Genomic DNA, 18,281 nt, shown 5'->3' with positions numbered 1-18,281 from the left:
CTGAACTGGGAGAAGATTTGCAAACATAATTTTATGGGATGAAGAACAGAGATAGACCTATGTCTATATTGATAAATATAGATAAAATATCAGAAAAAAATTACGATTCCAGAGATTAATATGATGAAAAATAACAACACCATGCAACTATTTCAAATTTTTACACAGTAATTCTTTTTTTTTTTTCATTTTTCATACAATTGTATGAATATTTTTTCATTTTTCATACAATTGTATGTCTTTTTCAGCTAAGGAGAACACCCCAATACTTACCTGTTTTCCACTCTTTATTGTATCTGTGAGTGCCATGTATGCATATGTATGTGCATACGCACTCTTCTGTGTCCCTCACTTTACTGCCCAACTGCATTGAACAAGAAAGCTGTGAAAGTTCAGCCTGGGCTGATCTCCCATTTCTATTAGGAAGTATGGAGTTTGATATGTCCTTATGGAATAGTGTGCCATGTTGCAAAAATGTGGATATCTGTGTTTACAGAAGCAGGGACTGGCCATTTTGGCACACTATGAGAAACTAAAAAAAGATATGTGTCATTCCCAAGCAAGGTACGAAAAATCTCCTTAAAAAACCCCAACCAAACAAAAGGAAAAATTATTTAATTGAAATTCCTTTCCTTAGCATCATAAGTTCTAGCATTTTGTGAAGGGGAGTCTCATAGGCCCAAAGATATGCTAAAAAGATCATCCTCCTGGAGGGAAAGTGAATGTGTAGGTAAATGAATTGTCCTATTTATACAAGTGTGTCCCTTTAATGTATGGTTATAATATTCATGCTTCATCTATGACTCTGTTTCAAATTAATATTACCCTTTTTTTGCCTCTTGTTCTTTTAAATAAAGCATAATATGTAGAAGAACATTTGCCATGTGGATATGAAAGGTTACCTTTTCATGTCCATCTCAGGTTAACATTGTTCTGAATGGTAACATGAATGTCTAAGACAAAACTATTTTCCATGAGTAGCGCCACAACAAACCCTATACTCCCACAATGCTTCAAGTAAGCCTGAGACAGAGACATCAACACAGACAGTTTTCAACCAAGGGTTTGTAAATAAAGAACATATTTCTCATGATTGCATTGATTCTGACTGAGCCAAAGTCTTTCAGTAGAAAAGAGAAATTTTAATCAGATAAAATTAAATTGTCCATTGAGGCATTTCAATAAAGAAATATAAAGTTGAAACTAGATATATATCATGAATAAATAAATACTGCTAAGAGACAAGAAAGTGGAAACTCAAACTCAAGTACTGATCTGTAATACTATTTTGTACCTATTTTAAGAATTGAAGAGCAATAGTTTAATCATAAGTTCCTAATGGTAAGTGATATATTCCTTATTCAGAGATGAAAACATTTTCAAAATTCTTGATACTATATGAATTCCGACCATAAATGGAACTCAAGTTTTCCTTATTACTGTGTGTAATAAAAAAATAATAATTCAAAAGACTTGTTTTCCAAGTGGTTTAATGTAAAAGCAGGGGATTGTATTATATTCAGGATTATCTTCCATTTTGGTTAATATGGTACTATGAAACACTACATTTCATTCAGTATCTTAATTCATATAAAATGTCATGCTTCATTCTGTCTGTGCCAATGCCTGTCTTTTATAGAGCAGGGGAAGGACATGGAGTTTTGAGTAAGAGAGAAGGGATGGGGGCTGCTGATTTATTAGGAACCAACAGGGAAACACTTCTGAAATGCCACAAAGGAATTAGGACATGCTCCTCTAATAAGGTGTTACGGCCAATAGCACAGCTGAAGTGCCTCTGTACCAATGCACACAGCACAGTAAAAAACAGGATGAGCTGAGAGACACTGTACAGCTAGAAAACTATGATATACCTACCACTGAAAAGTGGTGGGATGAATCTGTGGTGGGTTGACCTTGACTGGCCGCCAGGTGCCCACTAAGCCACTCAATCATTCCCACTCCATCAACAGGACAGCGAAAAAATACAACAAAAGTTTGTGGGTTGAGAAAATGACAGGGAGATCACTCAACAATTATCATTATGGGCAAAACAGACTCATTTTTTGGAAATTAGTTTATTTTATTACCAATTAAACAGAACAGGATAGTGAGAAATAAGAACAAATCTTAAAATACCTTCCCCCTCACCACTCCCTTTTTCCCAGGCTCAACTTTACTCCCAAATCTTCTGCCTCCTCCCCTCTGAGCGGCACGGGGGATGGGGAATGTCGGTTGTGGTCAGTTCATAACACTTCTCATGCTCTTCCTCTGCTCCAGAGTGGGGTCCCTCCCATGAGAGACAGTTCTTCATGAACTTCTTCAATGTGACTCCTTCCCATGAGCTGCAGTTCTTCAAGAACTGCTCCAGCATGGGTCCTCTCCACAGGTTGCAGTCATTCAGGAACAGAATGGATGCCCTGTGGGGTCACAGGTCCTGCCAGAAAACTCGCTCCAGTGTGGGCTTTCTGTGGGCTGGGGCTTTCTTCAGGGCACATCCACCTGCTCCAGTATGATGTCCTCTGCAGGCTGCAGGATGGATAGCTACTCCACTGTGGACCTCCATGGACTTCAGGGCAACAACCTGCATCACCATGGTCTTCATTACAGGCTGCAGAGGAACCTCTGCTCTGATGCCTGGAGCACCTCCTTCCCCTCCTTCTTCACTGACCTTGGTGTTTGCAGGGCTGTTTCTCTCATATCTTCTCACTCTACTCTCCCAGCTGCTGTTGTGCAATTTTTTTTACGCCTTCTTAAATGTCTTAAATCCCAATGTCACTGATGAGCTCAGCTTTGACCAGTGACAGAACTGTCTTGGAGCTGGCTGGGACTGGCTCTGCCAGACATGGGGGCAGCTTCTGGTGTCTTTTCGCAGAGGCCACCCCTGCAGCATCTCCACTACCAAAATCTTGCCATATAAATCCAATACAGAATCACATGACTGGAGCATTGCTGTTGATGGCTATAAACTATTTAGAAAGGACAGGCAAGGAACGAGGGGCGGCCCTCTACGTAAAAGAATGAATTGACTGGGCAGAGATGTCTGTGAAAAAGAGATGAACAGGTTGAGAGCTGTTAGGGGCCAAGCCAAAAAAAGGAAACCTCATGGTTTGCTTTTACTACTGATCACACAATCAAGGGGAGCCTATTGATGAAGTGTTCTTACTTCAGCTACAGGAGTGAACATGCTCATGCATCTGCTGGAGGACTTCAATCACCCTGATACCTGCTTTTCCAGCACAGCAAGCTGTAACCAGCCCAGGAGACTCTTAGAGTGCATCAAGGATAATTTCTTAGTCTGGGTGATAGACTGCTTGACCAGAGGATTGCTAGACCCTTTGCTTATCAGCATGGATTAGACATATCAAGATTGGTGGCAGCCTGGGCTGCAATGATCATGCCCTGGTGGAATTCATGATCTTGAGGGATAAGGGCCAGGTGAAAAGTGAAGTCATCCTGGGAAAAAGATGCACACACTGCCCAGATGTCTAGGGATGGGATCAGGAAAGCTAAGGTACATCTGGAGCTTAAATTTGGCAGGGATGTGAAGAATAATAATAACAGCTTCTACAGATACGTTGGTCAGAAAAGGAAGATTAGAGAAAATATACCCCCCTGATAAACAGGAGACGAGAAATGGTGTAAATCAACATGGAGAAGGCTGAGGTACTCAGCAATTTTTTTTGTCTCAGTTTTCATTGGTAATCTCTCCTCCCACATTTTTCAAGTCCCTGAACCTCAGGGCAGGGACTGGGGGAACAAAGTTCCCCGCATCATAAGAGAAGATAGAGTTTGAGAACACCTAAGGAACTGAACACGCACAAATCCATGGGACCTGACAAGATTCATCCCAGGGTCCTGAGTGAATTGGATGACACAGTAGCTAAGCCAGTCTCCGTCATATTTGAAAAGTCATGTCAATCAGGCAACATCCCCAGTAACTGGAGAAAGGTAATATCACACCCAATATTAAAAAGGATAATAAGGACCACCCTGGGAACTGCCAACCATTTAGCCTCACCTCAGTGCCTGGTAAGATCATGGAACAGAACCTTCTGAAAGATGCATCAAAATGTATGGAAGACAGGGAGGTGATTAGAGGCAACCAACATGGCTTTACCAGGGACAAATAGTGCCTTCTATGATGGAGTGACTGCATCACTGGAAAAGGAAAGAGGTACTGATGTCATCTGTTTGGACTTCTGTAAGGTCTTTGATACAGTACCCCATAACATTCTTGTCATTAAATTGAAGAGATAAAGGTTTCATGGATAGCCTGTTAGATTGATAAGGAATTGGCTGGATGGCCACATCTAAATAAAGAGTTACAGTCAACAGCTCAATGTCCAAGTGGAAACCAGAAGCAAGTGGTGTCCCTCAAGAGTCTGTACTGCGACCATTACTGTTTAATATCTTCATTAGTGACATAGACAGTGCGATCGAGGGCACCCTCAGCAGGTTTGTGGATAGCACCAAGCAGAGTGGGGCAGTTGATAATGCTAGAAGGAAGAGATGCTATCTAGAGGGACCTTGACAGGCTTGAGGAGTGGGCCCATGCGAACATAATGAAGTTCAGCAAGGCCAAGTGCAAGGTTCTGCACCTGGGCCAGGGCAATGAATACAGACTAGGGGATGAGTGGTTTGAGAGAAGCCCTGAAGAGGAGGACTTGGGAATACTGATTGACAGAAAATAGGACATGAGCTAGTAATGTGCACTTGCAGCCCAGAAAACCATATCGTATCCTGGGCTGCATGTAAAGAGACGTGACCAGCAGGTCAAGGAAGGTGATTGTCCCCCTCTACTCTGCTCTTGTGAAACCCCACCTGGAGTACTGCATCCAGCTCTGGGGTTCCCAGTATAAGACAGATGTGAAGCTGTTAAAGTGGGTCCAGAGGAGGGCCACAAAAATGACCAGAGGGCTGGAATGACTCCTCTGTGAAGAAAGATTGAGAGAGTTGGGGTTGTTCAATCTGAAGAAGAGAAGGCTCCAGGGAGACCTGATTGAGGCCTTTCAATATGTAAGGGGGCTTATAAGAAAGACAGAGAAAGACTTTTTACCAAGGTCTGTAGTGATGGGACAGGGGGTAATGGTTTTAAATAAAAAAGGATAGATTTAGATTGGGGCTAAGGAAGAAATTCTTTATGATGAGAGCAGTAAGACACTGGAACAAGTTGCCCAGAGAAGCTGTGGAAGTGTTCAAAGTCAGGTTGTACAGGGCTTTGACCAACCTGATCTAGTGAAAGATGTCCACGGCAGAGGGGTTGGAACTAGATGGTCCTTGAAGGTCTCTTCCAATCCAAACCACTCTGTTATTCTGTGATACAGCTATTCCGTGTCATTTGGCGGGGAAAAACAAACAAACAAACAAACAAACAAAAAAAAAACCACTAAAGCAGATGACTCTTCACTTTCAGTAACAATGAGGTACTGCCCATCTCACAGGAACATTAGGAAAAAAAATCATTACCATTGCATAATACAAAAAGTACTGTAACTACATCTCATTCTTTGACAGCTAAAATTAATGTCCACACATAACACCGAGATTTTTACTGTATAATGTCAGTTAAGTTTAAAAAAAATCCATCTGACAATAGCTTTTCCAAGTAGTTTTAATCTTCTAATAATGAGATTAAAAACAGGCTTCACTGCTTGTCTACTCAAGTTTAATTGTGTGCATATTTGTGCATTTATTTATGACGTTTTATCAATGAGTGAAAAATAATTGATAATTTACAAGCTAGAATGTTTTGAACTGTAAGTGATAAATCAACCTTAAATGGGAGTAAAGGAGTAAGTTACCTTGAGAATTGTGTATTTCTGATCAGGTAGGTAAGCTTGCATTAAAAGTGTAAACTTCCTTTTGAAACTCACTCTCTGAAAATCCACATGAACCAAATATTTTCTTCCTTTCCATTCTTTACTTGTGAAGAGCAAACACTGCAACTGATTAATAGTACAGTTGACTTCTCTCAAGTTATTTGATAACATTCAACTATTTCCCTTATGCAGGTTTCCATGGGGCTGCTGGGAGATAAGTGAAGCATGGGAGCATGAGGATTTTCCTTTAGGGCATTGTCAGAGCCCAATACATTCTGACAAAGATCTTTTAAATATTCTACACGTGGAAGGTTTAATGCTTATTACCAAATTTTCTTATTTGAATGTATTTGATACTATACAGAATTTTTATTTATTGAGGGATACAGCTGCATACTTAAATCACAATACAGGTACAAATTACACTTACCAGAATATGGCAGTTGTAATTTACAATAGAATCTCAATACAAAATATGATGCTCATTACCAGTCTCTATAATATTCCCACTGTCATGATGCTAGGCATCCCCAGGCACCAGGAAGGAGTATGTGAGTTGAAACTCACCCAATCCCATTTCTTTTTTTAGTGTTCTTTCGGGTTTTGTTCAGTTTTCATACTCTGCTGGGCTGAGCCATGTATGGCACGCACACTCACACCCTGCTGTTCTAGATAAACCAAGACGACACTTGCAGTCTTTCCGTTAACTCAGGAATTAACAGTTACAATCAGGTGATATAACAGGTTAATTCACTCAACAGATAGAGTCAGTTGATCCACTCAACTGATATAGCTAGTTGTCTAATGAACTCAGCTGATGTAGTTGGCTGGCCCACCCAGTTTATGACGCTGTTTATCCAGACCAAGGGCCACCCTTCATTCCCCTTTGTGTTGAAATAAATTCAGTTTTCTTTGTGACAGCTGTGTCAGTCACAACATGCATTCTTCCCCAAGTTTCATGAACATACCTTCTGTGTTCATCTCCTCAGATCTTTCTTCCATTTTAAGGGTTCAGTGATCAAGCACAAATCTTCTGGGATTATCATAGAATAACAGAAATATTTTGGTTGGAAAAGACCTTTAAGATCCTCAAGTCCAACTGTCAACCTAGCACTGCCAAGTCCACCAGTAAACTATGTCCCTAAGCACCACATCTACATGTCTTTTAAATGCCTCCAGGGATGGTGACTCAACCACGTCCCTGGGCAGCCTGTTCCAATGATTGATCACTCTTTTGGTGAAGAAATTTTTCCTAATATCCAATCTAAACCTCCCCTGCCACAACTTGAAGTCATTTCCTCTTGTCCTATTCCTTGATACTTAGGAGAAGAGAACGACACCCACCTGGCTACAACCTCCTTTCAGGTAGTTGTAGAGAGTGATAAGGTCTCCCCTCAGCCTCCTTTTCTCCAGGCTAAACAACTCCAGTTCCCTCAGCTGCTCCTTATAAGACCTCTAGACCCTTCACCAGCTTTATTGCCCTTCTCTGGACACACTCCAGCACCTCAATGTCTTTCTTGTAGTGAGAGGCCCAAAACTGAACATGATTCAAGGTGCAGCCTCATCTGTGCCAAGTACAGGGTGACAATCCCTTCCCTTGTCCTGCTGGCCACACTGTTTCTGATACAAGCCAGGATGCTATAGGCTGCCTTGGCCACCTGGGCACACTGCTGGCTCATATTCAGCCAGCTGTTGACAAACACCCCCAGGTCCTTTTCCCCTGGGCAGCTTTCCAGCCACTCTTCCCCAAGCCTGTAGAGTTGCATGGGGTTGTTGTGACCCAAATGCAGGACCCAGCACTGAGCCTTGTTGAACCTCATACAATTGGCCTCGGCCCATTGATCCAGCCTGTCCAGATCCTTTTGTAGAGCCTTCCTACTCTCAAGCAGATCAACACTTCTGCTGAACTTGGTGTCATCTTCAAACTTACTGAGGGTCCACTCGATCCCCTCATCCAGATCATTGATAAAGATGTTAAAGAGAACTGTCCCCAATACTGAGCCCTGGAGAACACCACTTGTGAGTGGCCACCGACTGGATTTAACTCCATTCACCACAACCCTTTGGACCCAGCCATTCAGACAGTTTTTTACCCAGCGAAGCGTACACCCATCCAAGCCATGAACAGTCAGATTCTCCAGGAGCATACTGTAGGAAATGGTGTCAAAGGCTTTACTGAAGTCCAGGCAGACAACATCCACAGCCTTTCCCTCATCCACTAAGCAGGTCGCCTTGTCATAGAAGGAAATCAGGTTAGTCAAGCAAGGCCTGCCTTTCATGAACCTGTGCTGACTGAGCCTGATCACCTGGTTGTCCTACGTGCCACATGATGGCACTCAAGATGATCTGATCCATAACCTTCCTTGGCACCAAGGTCAGACTGACAGGCCTGTAGTTCCCTGGATCCTCCTTACGGCCTATCTATCTTGTAGATGGGCATCACATTGGCTAACCTCCAGTCAACGAGGACCTCCCTGGTTAGCCAAGACTGTTAATAAATGGTGGAAAGTGGCCTGGTGAGCACTTCCACCACCTCCCTCAGTATCTTTGGCTGGATCACATCCAGCCCCATAGACTTGTGTGTGTCTAAGTGGTGTAGCAGGTCGCTAACCATTTCTCCTTGGATTATGGGGGCTTCATTCTGGTCCCCATCCCTGTCTTCCAGTTCAGGGGACTGGGTACCCAGAGAACAACTGTTACAAAATCTTGGAACAAGATACCCAAGCTTCATATCTAAAATGGGATCAAAGGCTTGAGCCTAGTTCTTCACCATGGAGGAAAAGATTTAAAGTGAGATGATACGATCCTACCAACAAGCAAAAAAGGTACTAGTATAGTGAAAAATTTAATGCTTGAGAAAATGACAAAGCTAAACTTCAACAAATTTAAGTAATCTCAGCAAGTTAGGGACTTTGGACATGTGTAGACAGATTTTTAACTGTTGCTTGCAAAGGGCCTTCTTAAAGCTCATTTAATATAGTATGAAATCCATAAAAATAATGTAAATTTCAACTGAGGAGCTAAATTAGGAATTACAGTTAGATTTAAACCAGCCTGTGAAATACATTCATATCTAAACTTATTCTACATCAAATTATTAAGCACATACTACTAAAACCAGTGCAAAATCCTTGTTACAACACTTCACTTCCAGGATATGGATGACAACATCATCAAAAGAAGTAATTCTGAAAATATATTACGTGAGACCACAGAAGGAGGTTCACACCTAGTCAGAAGAGGCTAAGTAGCTTAGCAGTGTTCTCATTTATAAATTGGAAGATAAGAACGCACAGTTACCTGCAGGAAATATAAGGACTGAGAGTAGACTTCTGGTTAAGAAAGTTTGGATACCATTGTTCTATATGATGATTGCCATTCATTTGGTTTTGACATTTCTATTTAATTAAACATAAAGCATAACAAGCATCACAAATAAAAATGAAAATTTAAAATGCCCAGAAAAACATCTATCTGAAAAACTGATGTAGAAGAAATTAGGAGAAATAATTTGAAATATAATGCTATTTTTATCACTTTTCTGTTTAAAGCACCTGTTTGAAACCAAATCTGAATAGCTATTTAATAAAGTAAACTCAAGACTACTCAGAAGTTTTTCTCCAGAGATGTGACAAAGAATTATATCAGTAGAGAAGTTAATGTTCTTACCTTATTTTAGGTATGAAGGAGGTTTGAATTCAATGAAAAGAAGTAACAATGAAAAATCACTTTGACATTTCAAATGGTTAGACTGAATTTATATTTTGAGCACTGTTGTGAATCTCTAAAGAATACCGTCACACAATAATTACATGAATGGTATATGATGTACTGTGTTTGATGACAAAAAATGTATGTCTAAAAAATGAATAATTTTAATATAATTTATTTTCATGAGGACAAAGCCCATACAAAAGAAAAAGAAAAAATATTTCTAATAATATTTTTGGTATAAGGTTCGTACAGTAGCAGTGAGCCTGTATTGTCCAGGTTACTCATTAGGCATAGAAAATAACCTATTTCATGCACAAAATACAGTACCTGTCCAAAATTGCAGTGAAGTGGTTGTACATAATGGAATCCATTTTGGAAAAAAAAGCAGGGGAAAAAAAGAGGCTGTAGAAAAGGTCATGCTTCAGCAGATTTAAGATGTTGCAGCCAAACATCTTAACAAACAAGGTTATCAAACAAGATTAATAGGAAATTTGTCATTAGCATCTCAGCGACTAAATGACACTATTTGCATAGAAAGTCATAATAAAATCCAGTTTCTGCAAGCTACATCCAGACAAAAGGAAATTAAAAGTCCTGAAGCAATTTTAGGAAGGACTTAATAGAGCAGTCCAAGACTGACTTGTTTCATTCAGGCAAAAAAAACTTTGCAGAGATGTACTAGATGTGCTACAACTTTTTTAAAAGAACTGAAATGGTGGGTCCTCTTCTTGCTAGGCAATTTCTCTAGACACCATTTTTAAACACAGTAAAAACAGAATAAAATGTTGGGCTTCTCAGATTAAACGAATTGCTTTTTAGAAGAGATGTTAAAATCAGACAAAAGTTATTCGCTCCAATATGTTTCTGCATGTTTGAAATTATCCATTTGGACTCATACTGAGAGAATAAATGTAGTCAAAAAAAGGGACTATGACTTCAAGTTGTCTTTGCAAGATGCATTCTTTTAACAATAGAGCTGACAGAGTGGGTCAAATGAAAGTTTCTTCTAGTCTTGCACCCTATTTAAGACAGCAGCCAACAATGGATACTCAGGAATATGAATATGAAAGTAGTAACTCCTTCCCAGAATAATCTCCTAAACTTCAGAAATTTATTGCTCAGGCACTTTTGTATTTTGTAGCCCTGAACAGATTTTTCTTCAGGTCATTTGTGCAGGTAGCCATAAATTGTAGTAGAAAATAAGCTGCATAATAAAATCACAATAGCAACTCTTAGTGTCTAGAATAATATCAGTGTTGCATAAGCTACATTTTGGGCATGAATTTTTCAATTATTTGCTTTAAATGGAAATTACCATATCATCTTGCCTATTAAATTCTAAGTTTCCATTTACTTCACGTTCAAATGCTTGTATCTCCAATAGAAAGAAATATGAATATTGCTGCAAAACAGTATTAGAACAGCTCCTTCAAAATGTCTCACATTCTTTGTACACAACATTGTCAAAAATGTCACCATTGGACTTCTGGCTTTTGACAACTTCCCTCTTCAGGAGTCTACATAAAAGATAATTGTGTTTTCCATTGCCCCTATATTTTATATTGTCGATTTAAGGGTTTCTTACATTTTTCCCCCAGAGAAACCAGCTCAGAATTGGCTGTTGTCATAGTTTAGTGATCCTATTTCTAAATCAAGAATTTCTAACACACACTCTTCCCTGCATGATTGCCCTTCTTACCACAGATGGCAACCTGAAGCCAAGGGAGACATGTTCCAGGTTTTGAAGGAAAGTTGAGGTAGCAAAGAAGACAAAACCACTGAATTATGACACTGTGTTGGTTTTGGCTGGGATAGTTAATTTTATTCATAGTAGCTAGCACAGGGCTATATTTTGGATTTGTGCTGAAAACAGTGTTGATAACACAGGGATGTTTGGGTTACTGCTGAGCAGTGCTTACACAGAGCCAAGGGCTTTGCTGCTTCTCACACCACTGCACCAACAAGTAGGCTGGGGTGCACAAGGATTTGGGAGGGGCACAGCTGGGACAGCTGACCCCAACTGACCAAAGGGATATTCCATACCATATGATGTCATGCTCAGCACATAAAGCTGAGGTAAGAAAAAGGAAGTGGGGGACATTTGGAGTGATGGCGTTTGTCTTCCCAAGTCACCATTACATGTGACGGAGCCCTGCTTTCCTGGAGATGCCTGAACACCTGCCTGCCCATGGGAAGTGGGGAATGAATTCCTTGTTTTACTTTGCTTGCAGGCTCGGCTTTTGCTTTACCTGTTAAACTGTCTTTATCTCAACCCATGAGTTTTCTCATTTTTCTTCTTCCAATTCTCTCCCCCATCCCACCATGGGGGGAGTGAGCAAGTGGCTGCATGGGGCTTAGTTGCCAGATGGGGTTAAACCACAACAGTCTTTTTGGCACCCAGTGCGGGGCTCGAAGGGTTTGAGATAATGATAGGCTTGATTGGTATTTGCTAGATCAAATTTTTAGCTGTTATTGCTGTTTAGCTATTAATTGTCAGGCTCCTGTGCTTGCCATGGGCCTTGCTTACCTTACTGTACAGTAGAGTCCAGTGCTCGTTAGTGGCTGCTTTTTGCTTCCTCTGCTCTCTGCACTGCTGTACTGCTGATCGTCTGACTGTGCTGTGCCTGGGAACATTCTGATAACAGCAACGGTGATGCGCCTGGGCTGGCCGATGGCCAGGGCATCGCTGCTGTTTCTGTGCTGCTGGACTGGACAGGCTGGAACTCCTGTGTGCACTCGAGTCAAAGGGACTGTGACCTGTGGATGAGTCCACGTGGGAGCAGGACATCCCCAAAGCGTCTGTGGCTGTGGATGACCCCACACCACAGCAGGTACATCTCAAAGTGTCTGTGGACATGTTTAGGTCTGTGCTGCAGCAGATATACCTCTGCAGGGATTATGGCCCAGGGATAAGTCCACACTGGAGAAGGTACACTTCGAAGCACCTGTGGCTGTGGATAAGTCCATGCAGCAGAAAGTACACCTTGAAGTATCAGTGGCTGTGCATGAGGTCATGGTGGAGCACCTCAAAGCACATGGCCATGGATAAGGCCACAACAGAGCAGGTACTACCCTGCAGGGACTGCAGCCATGCATAAGGCCATGCTGGAACAAGCGCAGCTCAAAGCAACTGTGGCTGTGGATAAGTATGCCGCAGCAGGTATACACCAAAGAGACTGTGGCTCATAGATAAGGCTCTTATTGGAGCAGGTACACCCCTAAGGGCCTGCAGTCTGTGGATAAATCCAAGCCAGAGCAGGGGCAAAGGGATAAATTCATTGCAACATTAAACCCAATGGTCTGGTCCAAAGGGACCAGGGGTGAAGATTGTAATGGAAATACCTTTAAACTGTTGTAACTCATGATTTGAGTTGTATGTTACAGGAATTACTATAGCAGGAACCACCTAAACCAATGGAGGACAGGTCTTACAAGAAGCAGTGCAAGTGCAGCAGTGACCAGACCTGAGCTGGCTTTGGTGCCCAGAAGCTCCACTCAGTGGACATTTTGTGGACATTTATGGACATTTTACAGACATTTCACAGGTGTGGTCTGTAGACTAAAGGAATTATATCTGTCTATTGTATCAAAGAATGGGAAGAGAGGAGTGTGGTTAATGAGGTTGTATTGGATAGTATGGTACCTGAGTGTGATGTAACTGATATGGAATAAGGGGTAGAGAATGTGCTGATTTTGGCTGGGATAACGTTAATTTTCTTCATAGTAGCTACTATGGGGCTCATATTCCCAAATCATTTTCAGGTATAGGAAAATCCTACCACTCTTCAATGTCTTTTTACATTACAAAAGCTTTACCCAGGGTTTCATTTAGATATTCGAAGAATATGTCTCTGTGAAACAATGCTTTTGCTGTGAAACAAAGCAAACATAAATTTGTTTCTTTAATACTAAACCAAAGTAAAATAACAGTTGATTAGCAAAAAAGGAAAAAAAAGGTAAAGTACATTAAATGTGAATTTGATACCTCAGCTCTACATGAAAGATGTTCTACCATCTTTTCTTTGAAAATCAATAATCTATTAAGTATGTACAGTACTCTGAACTACCCTTGTGACTTTAGATTCCTCAAAAGAGCTAAAATGGATTTAATGCATAGTTTCTTACTTGCAGCCATAGATTGCTTTTCAAATCTATACAGCTCACCTTCTTTTCTTCTATGTTTTCAATTTTACTTCCAATTGTTCTTTTTTATTCTACTTTGTTCTACCAAGATGAACACTTCAATATTCCATGCATAAGTCATTATCCCTTATTGTTACTCAGTGGGTCCTTTGGCATCTCTAGCTTAAACTCAGTAATTAAAAGAGCTCAGAAAATCCTTAGCCTGAGCTTTCCAAAAGACAGAAAAGTGAATTATTCCCCCAGTGGCTGCTGCTGAAAGGAGAGAAGGAAATTGAGGAAACAGGACGATTAAACTTTACACTACTACCTCATATTTTATTAAGTGTGATCAGAGAATACTTGGCTAGTTCACTACCGTGGGGAAATTTTTCATGTTGATTTATAGCAGTAGTTCTACTTTTAATTGAAGAATTAAGATTTTAAAATATATAATGATTTTAAAGTGCTGCAATGTAAAAACCTGTTCAAGTAACCAGCTCTCATCTCAACAGAATCTATGATACCATTTAAACTCACATGGTGAAACAGAAAGTGACTGGCCACTATTTGAATGAGTAGCGACCCCGAAAAGCTAAATATTAAGTACTTCAATAGATACTGCTAGTCTAAGTTGCAACATGATTTTTAAGCCCTTTCACAGGAGTAAGTGAATCATCTTATTTTCTTGTCAATCATTTCATTTAATTGAAAACATTATTTTAAAACAGCCTACACCAGACACCTAGGGAAGAAGACACCATGTTCATCTCCCTTTTGTTTTATTTCACTATAAGAACTAAGTAATAATAATGCAGCAAATAATATTTCATATTATTTTATGCTCAGAATGGCACAGGCAGCATAGAGATTTTCAGATCCCTTGGATATGATATTAATCTCTTTAGATAGCAAATTTAAAAACCAGTTGCATTCTGGACTCGGCTCAGCGGGACTGCACTTCTGCACAGAGTTAAGCATGACTGTAAGTGTTCCATGAGTATGCAACAAATTTCACACTACATTATATTTCATGGTGTAAAATACCATAAATCAGGTCACTTAATAATTCATGACATTTTATGCAGGATTAATAAATTTCTTCTCTGTATGACTTTTCTTTTTGGCATACTAAATTCCTGGTACACTATGAATTTGATTTTATACACTGCTTCACCTGTTAACTTGAACTATTGTGTAGTCCAACTTTGCATCACAAGATGGACGTAACATCCACTCCGTAGAGGAAAACAACTTTTATATAATAAAAAGCTCTTTCAGGTTCAAATAATCAATATATTTTGGCATTTTATTAAGCTTAGTTAAAGGTTTCCCTACTGATATAACCCCTTAAGACAGCTGAGAAAGGACATGTATTAATACCACAGTGTAAAACCTAGAGGTAGAAATTATCCAGTATAGAACAGGACTTGGCCATATCGGATGACCTAAAATGAGTGTTACTTCAACCACAGTTAATGTGAAGACTAATGCCCAGTAAAGTAATAATTTGTTCATCATTGATTCATTACCTTGTGATAGATGGTTAATGTGATTCAGAAGTTTACTCATGTTGTAGCTTTGGTCTTTAATGCTTCAATGGACCAAATTATTGTAAGATTTAGTAATTGCTACATTGCCTGTACCACAGAATGCAATATAAAATGAAAAACTGCTACTAGCCATTAGTACTGATATTAATTTATCCCTACCTGTGCAACTGAAGCAAAAGCCCAACTAATCAGAATGTTTTATCTCTAAATAGATATTTGATTTCAGTTCCTTCTGAACTCACTTTTTACCAACTCTTCCCAACTTAAGTAGGATCTATCCTACAATGAAAATGCATATTAATACAGTCTGGAAGCAAGACTATCTATTATAACTATTATTACGAATATCTGGAGATTCTAATTCTTCATTAGACTTTTAGAGTGATTAAGAAGACTGTTCGAATGAAAATCCTTTGTTAAAATGTGTGCACCACATGAGAGTAATCTCATTTAGAAATTTTATTGACTATGAAATATTTGTTGAATTTCATAATTTGTCATTGATAGGTATCAGGACAAAAATGTTTGTTTCATGTAGTTTCTAACAGTCATTTTAATCCCTATTTCCTTTTTATCACACAATCCTCTTTTACTGGCAACTGGCAAGACAATTTCCAAATCTCAAATTAAATGTTAAATTATCTGCTTAATTTTTTACACTAGAAAACATCTCAAGAGTGTCTTTTTTGTTGTTACTCCTGAGTTTGTGTTTTTTTTCTACTTCTAATCTTCTATGTCATGACTGTCAAGAAAAGAAAAATTTAAAAGAAGGAGGAACAGGCTACTATGAATCATGTGGATTAACATGTAGATCGATTGTGACCTTTGAGGGGAAAAAAAAGTTCTACAAGGCCCTACACCTGGGTCGGGGCAAACTCCAGTATCAATATAGTCTAGGGGCTGAAGGAATTGAGAGCAGCTGCTAAGAAGGACTTGGGGCTACTAGTGGATGAAAAGCTGGACACAAGCCAGCAATATGCACTTGCAGCCCAGAAAACCAACCTTATCCTGGGACACATCAAAAGAAATGATCCTGCTTTACAATTGCAACTGAAGAGCCACAGTGTATGTTAATATAAAAGGTTAAAAAATAGATTTCTCATCATCCATGTGTGTCGTGGTTTAGCCTCAGCCAGCAGCTAAGGACCACACACAGATGCTCAGTCACTCCCTTTCAGCGGGATGGCGGAGCGAATCAGAAGATTAAAAGTGACAAAACTCATGGGTTGAGATAAAAACAGTGTAATAAATAAGGCAAAAGCTGTGTGTGCAAGCAAAGCAACACAAGGAATTAATTCACCACTTCCCATCAGCAGGCAGGTGTGCAGCCACCTCCAGGAAAGCAGAGCTCCATCATGCATTATTTGGGATGCCTCCACCCCTCTCCTCCTTCCTCTTCCCCAAGCCCCTTAGAAGCTGAGCATGACGTCATATGGCATGGAATATCCCTCTGGTCAGTTGGGGTCAGCTGTCCCGGCTGTGTCCCCTCCCAACTTCTTGTGCACCCCCAGCCTCCTTGCTGGTGGAGTGGTGTGAGAAGCAGCAAAGCCCTTGGCTCTGTGTAAGCACTACTCAACAACAACAAAAACATCTCTATATAACAAAAACATCTCTGTGTTATCAACACTGTTTCCAGCACAAATCCAGAACATAGCCCCATACTAGCTACTGTGAGGAAAATTAACTCTATCATCTCAGCTGAAACCATCACAATGTGTTTTCTAAGTCAGGTGGAAACTCATGCATTGTGCTGGACTAGGTCATTGTCAAAGTGAAAATTTGCAAGACACAAGGAAATCCAGAACTTTCTTGTTTAAATGTTTGTATGGGCTCTAGCTGAGCAGTGGCAGTACTTGCACTGCAATTTTCAAAGGATCCTGAAAGGCTTAATGCTCAGATCTGCTGAACTCCAGCAAAAGCTGGAAATCTACCTCCCACTATCTTATATGTTTTCATTTGTGCTACTTCACACAGCTCACTCCCAGGGTACCACATCTGGATATGGACCAAACTTCAGATGACTCAGCCCCACACCATAACAAGACACAGAGGTGGACCAGTGCTCTTCCTTCCCTTCCCCATCAGCATCCATGCCTTCGTTTCCAAGAAAATAGTTACTGTCATATGTTTTGGACAGGTACCAGTTTGGCTAATGGGAAGGAGGCATCTGAGACGTACATTATGTAACAATAGACATATCTAGACAGACTGTGAAAATGCCAGCCTCAAAGTTTGTATTAGTTTTTCCCTTTTTGCACAAGAGGGAAACCAAAGCTAGGACAATTGGTTTATCCCAGTTAGGAAGAATAATTGATGCTGTGTCTAGCATAATTTATAAAATTCTGTTTATTCACAAAAATCATAGAACCAACGAATCGTTTAGGTTGGAAAAGACCTTGAAGGTCATCAAGTCCAACCATTAACCTAACACTACCAAGTCCACCATTAAACCATGTCCCTAAGCACCACGTCTACATGTCTTTTAATTACCCTCAGGGATGGTGACTCAACCACTTCCCTGGGCAGCCTGTTCCAATGCTTGGATATTTTTCCTAATATCCAATCTAAACCTCCCCTGGCTCAGCTTGAGGCCATTTCCTCTCATCCTATCTCATCCTATGAACATAGGTTTTCATTTCTGGGTGTAGACTGCCTACCTCAATTAAAGGCAGCAACTTGTTTCAAAACCTCTCCTCACACAAGTCCTTGTAGGAAGGTTGATCAGGCTGTAAGAGCTGTTTTGTGTCCTCCTGTTCACCAACACGTCTCCTCTCCAGTAATATCTAGTTGAACGAACTCTGGCAAGAGAGTTCAAGTTTCTGAGCAATCTTATAATTACGTTCATTTTGGCTGGAAATATGAGTGCTACATATACTTTAAACAGGAAAAAATAATAGTTTCAAAAAACTTCAATCTAGTGTCCATGGTAGAGTTACTTATTTATTACTATCACATATATTAAAGCACAATGTCTCTTGGATTTGAGATCAGCTGATCTAAATATTGGTATTTGAACACAGTCTCAGATAAACTTGTATTCATGAGAAGATTTTTCATATATTGTTTCAATTTCCTT

The sequence above is a fragment of the Balearica regulorum genome, chromosome 2 (assembly GCF_011004875.1).
Source record: "Balearica regulorum gibbericeps isolate bBalReg1 chromosome 2, bBalReg1.pri, whole genome shotgun sequence".
NCBI lineage: Eukaryota > Metazoa > Chordata > Aves > Gruiformes > Gruidae > Balearica > Balearica regulorum.
Note: the sequence above shows the minus strand (reverse complement) of the source record.